Here is an 8073-nt window from a genome sequence, read left to right on the forward strand (position 1 = left end):
TGGGCTTTCTATTCTGTACCATTGATCTATGTGTCTTGGTTTGTTTTTATGTCAATATTCTACTGTTTTGATTTCTATAGTTTTGTAATACAGTTTGAAGCCAGGAAGTGTGATGCCTCCAGCTTTGTTCTTCTTTCTCAAGATTGTTTTGGCTATTTGGAGTCTTTTGTAGTTCCATATGTATTTTAGGATCTGTTTGTTCCATTTCTGTGAAAAATGCTATGGGAATTTAAATAGGGATTGCATTGAACTGCAGGTTGCTTTAAGTAGCATAGAACATTTTAACAATATTAATTCCTCCAATCCATAACTATGGAATATTTCTTCCATTTATTTGTGTCTTCTTCAGTGTCTTACAGTTTTTAGTGTATAGGTCTTTCACCTCTTTGGCTAAATTCCTTGGCTTTTTTTTTTTTCTCTTTTATGTAGTTGTAAATGGGATTCTTTTCTTAATTTCTTTTTGTGATAGTTTGTTATTTGTGAATAGAAATTCAACAGCTTTTGTATATTGATTTTGAATCCTGCAACTTTACTAAATTTATTTATTACTTCTAGTAGTTTTTTGGTGCAGTCTTTAGTGTTTTCTATTTATAATATCTTGTCATCAGCAAATAGAGACAGGTTTACTTTTCCATTTCCGATTTGGATGCCTATTATTTCTTTTTCTTGCCTAATTGCTCTGGCTAGAGTTTTCAAACTATGTTGAATAGAAGTGAGGAGAATGGGCATACTTGTCTCTCTTTTGCCTTGTTTCTGATCTTAGAGGAAACAGTTTTAGCTTTCACCATTGAGAATGATGTTTGCTGTGGGATTGTCAGATATGGCCTTTATTATGTTGAGGTACATTCCCTTTATACCCATTTTGTTGAGATTTTTTTAATCAAAAATGGATGTTGAATTTTATCAAATGCTTTTTCTACATCTATTAAGAGAATCATGATTTGTATCCTTCATTGTATTAATGTGGTATATTATGTGATTGATATGTGAATGTTGCAGCATCCATGTATCCCAGGGTTACATCCCACTTGATCATGGTGTATGATCCTTTTAATATATTGTTTATTTTGGTTTGTTATTTTTTTACGTTTATTTACTTATTTATTTTTATTAATTTTATTTATTTTTTTTAAATTTACATCCAAATCAGTTAGCATATAGTGCAACAATGATTTCAGGAGTAGATTCCTTAGTGCCCCTTACCCATTTAGCCCATCCCCCCTCCCACAACCCCTCCTGTAACCCTCTGTTTGTTCTCCATATTTATGAGTCTCCTGTTTTGTCCCCCTCCCTGTTTTTATATTATTTTTGTTTCCCTTCCCTTCTGTTCATCTGTTTTGTCTCTTAAAGTCCTCATATGAGTGAAGTCATAGGATTTTTGTCTTTCTCTAACTAATTTCACTTAGCATAATACCCTTCAGTTCCATCCACATAGTTGCAAATGGCAAGATTTCGTTCTTTTTGATTGCTAAGTAACACTCCCTTGTGTGTGTGTGTGTGTGTGTGTGTGTGTGTGTGTGTGTGTGTGTGTATACACCACACCTTCTTATCCATTCATCCATTGATGGACATTTGGGCTCTTTCCATACTTAGGCTATTGTTGATAGTGCTGCTATAAACATTGGGGTGCATATGCCCTTCAAAACAACACACCTGTATCCCTTGGATAAATAGCTAGTAGTGCAATTGCTGGGTTGATTTTGGTTTGTTATTGTGTTGAGGATTTTTGCATCTCTGTTCGTCAGATATATTGGCCTATAATTTTCATTTCTTCTAGTGTCCTTGTTTGATTTTGTTATCAGGGTGATGCTGGCCTCATAAGATGAATTTGGGAGTGTTTCCTCCTCCTCTTCTATTTTTTTGGAAGAGTTTAAGAAGGTCATTTTCTTTTTTCTTAATGGAATAAATTTATAAGCCTGGAGTTTTTTCCCCCCCTAAACTGAAACTCTCATACCAACTGCTTTCTTGGCACTTATGCCTACATGTTTATGAGGCATCTCAAACTTAAGATTCTCAGTGTTAAAGTTGGAGGACTGACATTACCCAACTTTAATACGTATAATAAACCTACAGTAATCAAGGCAGTATGGTATTGGCACAAGAATAGACAGATCAGTGGGACAGATTGGAAAACCCAGAAATAGATCTACATCAGCATAAGCAATTGATGTTTGACAAAGCAAGGCAATAATAAAATGACGCAAAGATAGTCTTTTCACAAAATGGTGCTGTAATAACTGGACATCCACATGCAAAAATGAATCTAGACACTGACTTTACATCCTTTACAAAAATTAACCTAAAATGAATTACATACCTAAAAATTAGAAGGCAGAACTGGGGCACCTGAGTGGCTCAGTCAGTTAAGCATCTGACTCTTGATTTCTACTCAGGTCATGATCTCATAGGTTTGTGGGTTCATGCCCTACATCAGGCTCTGTATTGTCAGTGCAAAGCCTGCTTGGTATTCTTTCTCTCGCTCTCTCTCTCTCTCTCTCTCTCTTTTTCTCTGCCCCTCCTTGGTCTCTCTTTCAAAGAAATAAACTTATAAGAAAGAAGAAAAGAAATGAGTTTGAGTCCCATGTCGGCCTCTGCACTGATGGCACAGACCCTGCTTGGGATTTTTCTCTGCCCCTTCCTGGCTTGCTCTCTCTCTCTCTCTCTCTCTCTCAAAAAAAAAATAAAAATAAAAACAAAAAACAAAACAAAATAAGAAACCTCAACAATAAGAAAACAACCTAATTTTATTTTATTTTTTTTCAAATGTTTATTTTTGAGAGAGAGAGTATGCGAGCAAGGCACAGAGAGAGGGAGACAGAGAATCCAAAGCAGGCTTTGTGCGATTAGCACAGAACCTGATGCAGGGCTCAAACTCACAAATCATGATACTGTGACCTGAGCCAATGTCAGACACTTAACCAACTGAGCCACACAGGTGCCCCTAAACAACCTAATTTTAAAAGAGTCCAAAGATCTTGAAGCTCACCAGAGAAATCATGGTGGCAAATAAACACATTAAAATGCTCTACATCATATGTCATCAGGGAAATGCAATCTGAATCAACAATGATATACTACTACACACCTATTAAATTGTCCAAAATCTAAACACGGACAACATCAAATTATGGAGAGAATTTGAAGCAACAGAAACTCTCATTGATTGCTGGTGGGAATGCAAAATGGTACAGCCACTTTGGAATACAGTTTCACAGTTTCTTATAAAATTAACCATATTCTTACCATACATTTTAGCAATCACTCTCCTTGGCATTTACCCAAATTTGTTGAAAACTTATGTCCACAAAAAAGCCTGAAGTTTCGTTCATGATTGCTAAAACCTGAAAGCAATGCAGATGTCCTTTAGCAGGTGAATGGATAAATAAACTGTGGTGCATCCAGAAATGGACTGTTATTCAGTATTACAGAGAAGTGAGTTATCAAGCAATGGAAAGATATATATGGAACCTTAATTGCTTATTACTGAGTGAAAGAAGCCAATCTGAAGAGGCTGCAGACTGTATGATTCCAAATATATGACATTTTGGAAGAGGCAAAACTGGAGATAGTAAAAAGATCAGTGTTTGCTAGAGGTTAGAAGAATGGGAGGAATGAATTAGGTGCAGCACAAAGGGTTTTTAAGGCAGTGAAACTACTCTGTATGATGTTATATTGGTAGACACATGTCATTATATATTTGTCCAAACCCATACGATGCATACCAAGAGCAATTCCTAATGTAAACTGGACTTTGCGTGTTCTTAGGTTGTAACAAATGTACCACTTTGAGTATGTTGATAATAGGTATGCATGTTTGGGGCCAAGGAAATCTCTGTACCAACCCATGAGTTCTGCTGCGAACCTAAAACTGCTCTAAAAAATAAAATCTGTAAAAGCAACTAACCAATCAACGAACCCATACATATAACCAGAGTTTTTGCAGTGGCCTACAAGGCCCAACCTGATCTTCCTTACAGGGCCTCATGTCACTTCTTACTACATATACTCTGTATAGTATACTCTGGGCCTAACTACATTAGCCCCCTTGGTATTTCTTGTATAGGTAATAGGTAAAACATTTGCATTTATGGGGCTTCTGGGTGGCTCAGTCAGTTAAGTGTCCGCCTCATGGTTTTGGCTCAGGTCACCATCTCACAGTTTTGTGAGTTTGAGTCCTGTGTCAGGCTCTGTGTGGACAGTGTAGAGCCTAGTTGGGGTTCTCTCTCTCTCTCCCTCTCTCTCTTCCCCTCCCCCACTTGCATTGTCTATTTCTCTCAAAATAAATAAATAAACTTAAAAAAAAAAAGAAAAACATTTGCATTTGCTATTCCTTCATATAACCATATGGGTTGTTCTCAGCTCTTTCATACAATTGCTTCAAAGTATTCTTCCACATGATTCTTTTCTTTAACACCCTAACCCACATTGCAAACTCTCCACCCTGCATTCCCTATCCCTTTTTTGCTGTATTTTTTCCTTTGGCACTTAAGGCTTTCACATATTTTTATTGTAGTTTTCTCTCCTGAAGAAACCAGAATTATTTTTGTTTTTCTTTCTACCAAAAAATAGCATCTAGACAGCATTTGGCATATCTGAATATGTTTTGTGTGTGGGGGGGGGGGGGAGTACATCAATCTCACTGTACGATTACTATTGATTTACTCGTCTTTATTCCACTTGACTAAAGCTTCCTGAGAGGCTAGTGCTGCAACTTCTGTGTCTATTTCTTTAGTGTTTAGCACACATTGTTGTATTACATATGTTCAGTTATTAAAAGAATATACTTCTCACTTTACACAGGTATAATCATAACAGAATTACACATTGGATTTTTTTCTTTATGTTATAGGTACATTTTTGGTTGTTATGTGTTCTGCATAATTATACACATTATTTTGTTAACTTTCAAAACTCGTATGAAATCATGCAGGCAAGTCATAAAATAGATAACACTGAAAAATTTTCTTGGGTTGATAGTCATTTATTATTACAAGCATTTAAGTTTTCTAACTTGTATTTTTAAAGGCAAGGTCTCAGTGAATATCCTAGTAAATCTTTAATTCAGTGACCTAGAGATACATCATGTTATAAAAAAAGGCATGAAGTTTAATATTTACAAAAGAACCAATATATCTCCATTATGAAAAGATCCACTTTAAATAGTGTGAACTACTCTATACTCTAGTGCATCTATATTTTTTTCTTGGCTACTTGTTTTATTTTAGAAAGGTATGTTTGTACTGGAAAAAGTTAAATCTGTGAAATGTATTCCCCTTCACCCTGCCAATTGCCATTTCTAGAATCACTCTTAAAAACTTTGCTGTGTGGGGTGGTGCCTGGGTGGCTCAGTTGGTTGAGCACCCAACTCTTGATTTTGACTCTGGTCATGGTCCCACAGTTGTGGGATTGAGCCCTGCAGCATGGAGCCTGTTTGGGATTCTCTCTCTCTCTCTCTCTCTCTCTCTCTCTCTCTCTCTCCCTCTCTCCCTCTCTCCCTCTCTCCCTCTCTCCCTCTCTCCCTCTCTCCCTCTCTCCCTCTCTCCCTCTCTCCCTCTCTCCCTCTCTCCCCCCCTCTGCGCTTATGTGCTTTCTTTCTCTGTCCTCCACTCCTGTGCTCTCTCTTTCTCTCTCTAAAAAAATAAAAACAAAAAAATTTGCTGTGTATTCTTTCAGAACTTTTTGTATGCATGTGACTACATATATACAAGAACTAAAAAATCTAACATATATATGTATTATTCTGTAGTTTATCTTTTTTATCTTGTGTCACAGAAATCTACCATATCAGTATATAGAATGTCTTCTTTATAAAGATCACACTATGCTGTATAATTAATTATTCCTCTATTGACAGACATTTAGTTTGTCTCTAATTATGAGACATGGTGGTTATACAAAGTTACATACTTTCTTTTCTGCAGTACAGTGCATTATGATACTTCAGAGAGGTAAGTGGTGTGCAGAATTTCCTGAACTTACTTCACCAATAGAACCTTTATTTTCATGGAGCATGTAATTCTTTCAAAGAGCCTGTCATATCACTGATGCTCCATTAAATATATTTGGAGCTCTCGTCAATCTTCTCATTTTACTTATAATGAAATTGAGACTGAGTAAATGGAAAATTGGAACCATACCCTCAGTTTCTTGACTGTTGTTCCGTGTTGCTCCTGATGCTTTAAATTTAATCATCATTTAGTACTTTTTCCTGAATTCAAATAGGAAAGTTAAGCACTAGAATTTTTTGTAAGGGAAAAAATAGTTTTCATGTATTGATACTAGGAAAAGTTAACATTTGTATGTCCTTAGGCTTTTCTTTATATCAGCATGGGATATCTCAGTAGATAATTAGTGACAAGTGAAGACAGGTTAGATTTCGATCAGTTTGATACAGGTTTTCTTAAATAACTTAAAGTCCTCTGACATAAATGGACTAGTTCCTTTCTCATGTTTGAATAATTCTTTCAATTACTTGAAAAGTAAGAGTCACTTGAAAAGCAGTGTTAAGTTTGATTGTGCCTAGTAAATTTCTTAGCTCTTTCTTTTGCCTTTCTCTTCCTCATTCAGGTTCCTAGTTTTATTTCTTGTAGTATATAAGAAGACTGTAGTCATAATGTTGGAAATGTTTTATGATAGAGATACTGTTGAATCTTTTTGCCATAATTGGTCTGTCTTTTCCTTTCCTTGAGTTGTCAGGTTCCTCTAATCTTAGGGTACATTCAGAGTATGTTTTCTTTTCCTTATGTAATAGTGTTTGTTTGGATCAGTTCTTTCGTGCGGTAAAAACAATCATTGGAGGAGGAATTTATATTCCTCTTTCAGTAATTGTTTATAAAATTATTTGAATAATGAAAATAGATTTTTTTTCTGATTATAAAGGTAATGAATACTCATATAGAAAGTTTAAGTAATACATGAAGAATTTATGTAAGATAGTTAAGTCACTTAAAATCCTATCTGGAGGTAAGCACTTTAACACTATAATATTGAACTTTCTTCTCTATAAGAATACATAACACATTTATAAATATAAGGTCATACTCTGTTGGCTTGTAATTTTCTCTTTTACTCAAGAAAGTATGTTGTGGAGCACTTTGCTTCTTATCAATATAGAGAATATAAATCACTTCTTAATGACTACAAAGTCACTTTATGGATATACCCAAATTGCATTAATGCTCATTAATAGACATTTATTTATTTATTTATTAATATGAAATTTATTGCCAAATTGATTTCCATACGATACCCAGTGCTCATCCCAACAGGTGCCCTCTCAGTGCCCATCACCCATTTCCCCCTCCCTCCTACCCTCCATCAACCCTCAGTTTATTCTCACTTTTTAAGAGTCTCTTGGGGCGCCTGGGTGGCTCAGTCGGTTAAGCGTCCGACTTTGGCCCAGGTCATGATCTCGCGGTCTGTGAGTTCGAGCCCCGTGTCGGGCTCTGTGCTGACAGCTCGGAGCCTGGAGCCTGTTTCAGATTCTGTATCTCCCTCTCTCTGACCCTCCCCCATTCATGCTCTGTCTCTCTCTGTCTCAAAAATAAATAAAGGTTAAAAAAAAAAAAAAAGAGTCTCTTATGGTTTGCCTTCTTCCCTCTCTGTAACTTTTTTTTCCCCTCCCCCTCCCCCATGTTTCTCAGGATCCACATAAGAGTGAAAACATATGGTATCCGTCTTTCTCTGTATGACTTATTTCACTTAGCATAACACTCTCCAGTTCCATCCACGTTGCTACAAAAGGCCATATGTCATTCTTTCTCATCGCCAAGTAGTATTCCATTGTATATATAAACCACATCTTCTTTATCCATTCATCAGTTGATGGACATTTAGGCTCTTTCCATAATTTGGCTATTGTTGAAAGTGCTGCTATAAACATTGGGGTACATGTGCCCCTGTGCATCAGTACTCCTGTATCCCTTGGATAAATTCCTAGCAGTACTATTGCTGGGTCATAGGGTAGATCTATTTTTATTTTTTTGAGGAACCTCCATACTGTTTTCCAGAGTGGCTGCACCAGTTTGCATTCCCACCAACAGTGCAAGAGGGTTCCCATTTCTCCACATCCTC

This window comes from Panthera pardus, unplaced genomic scaffold, assembly GCF_024362965.1.
Source record: "Panthera pardus isolate Hobbes unplaced genomic scaffold, ASM2436296v1 HiC_scaffold_10, whole genome shotgun sequence".
Lineage (NCBI taxonomy): Eukaryota > Metazoa > Chordata > Mammalia > Carnivora > Felidae > Panthera > Panthera pardus.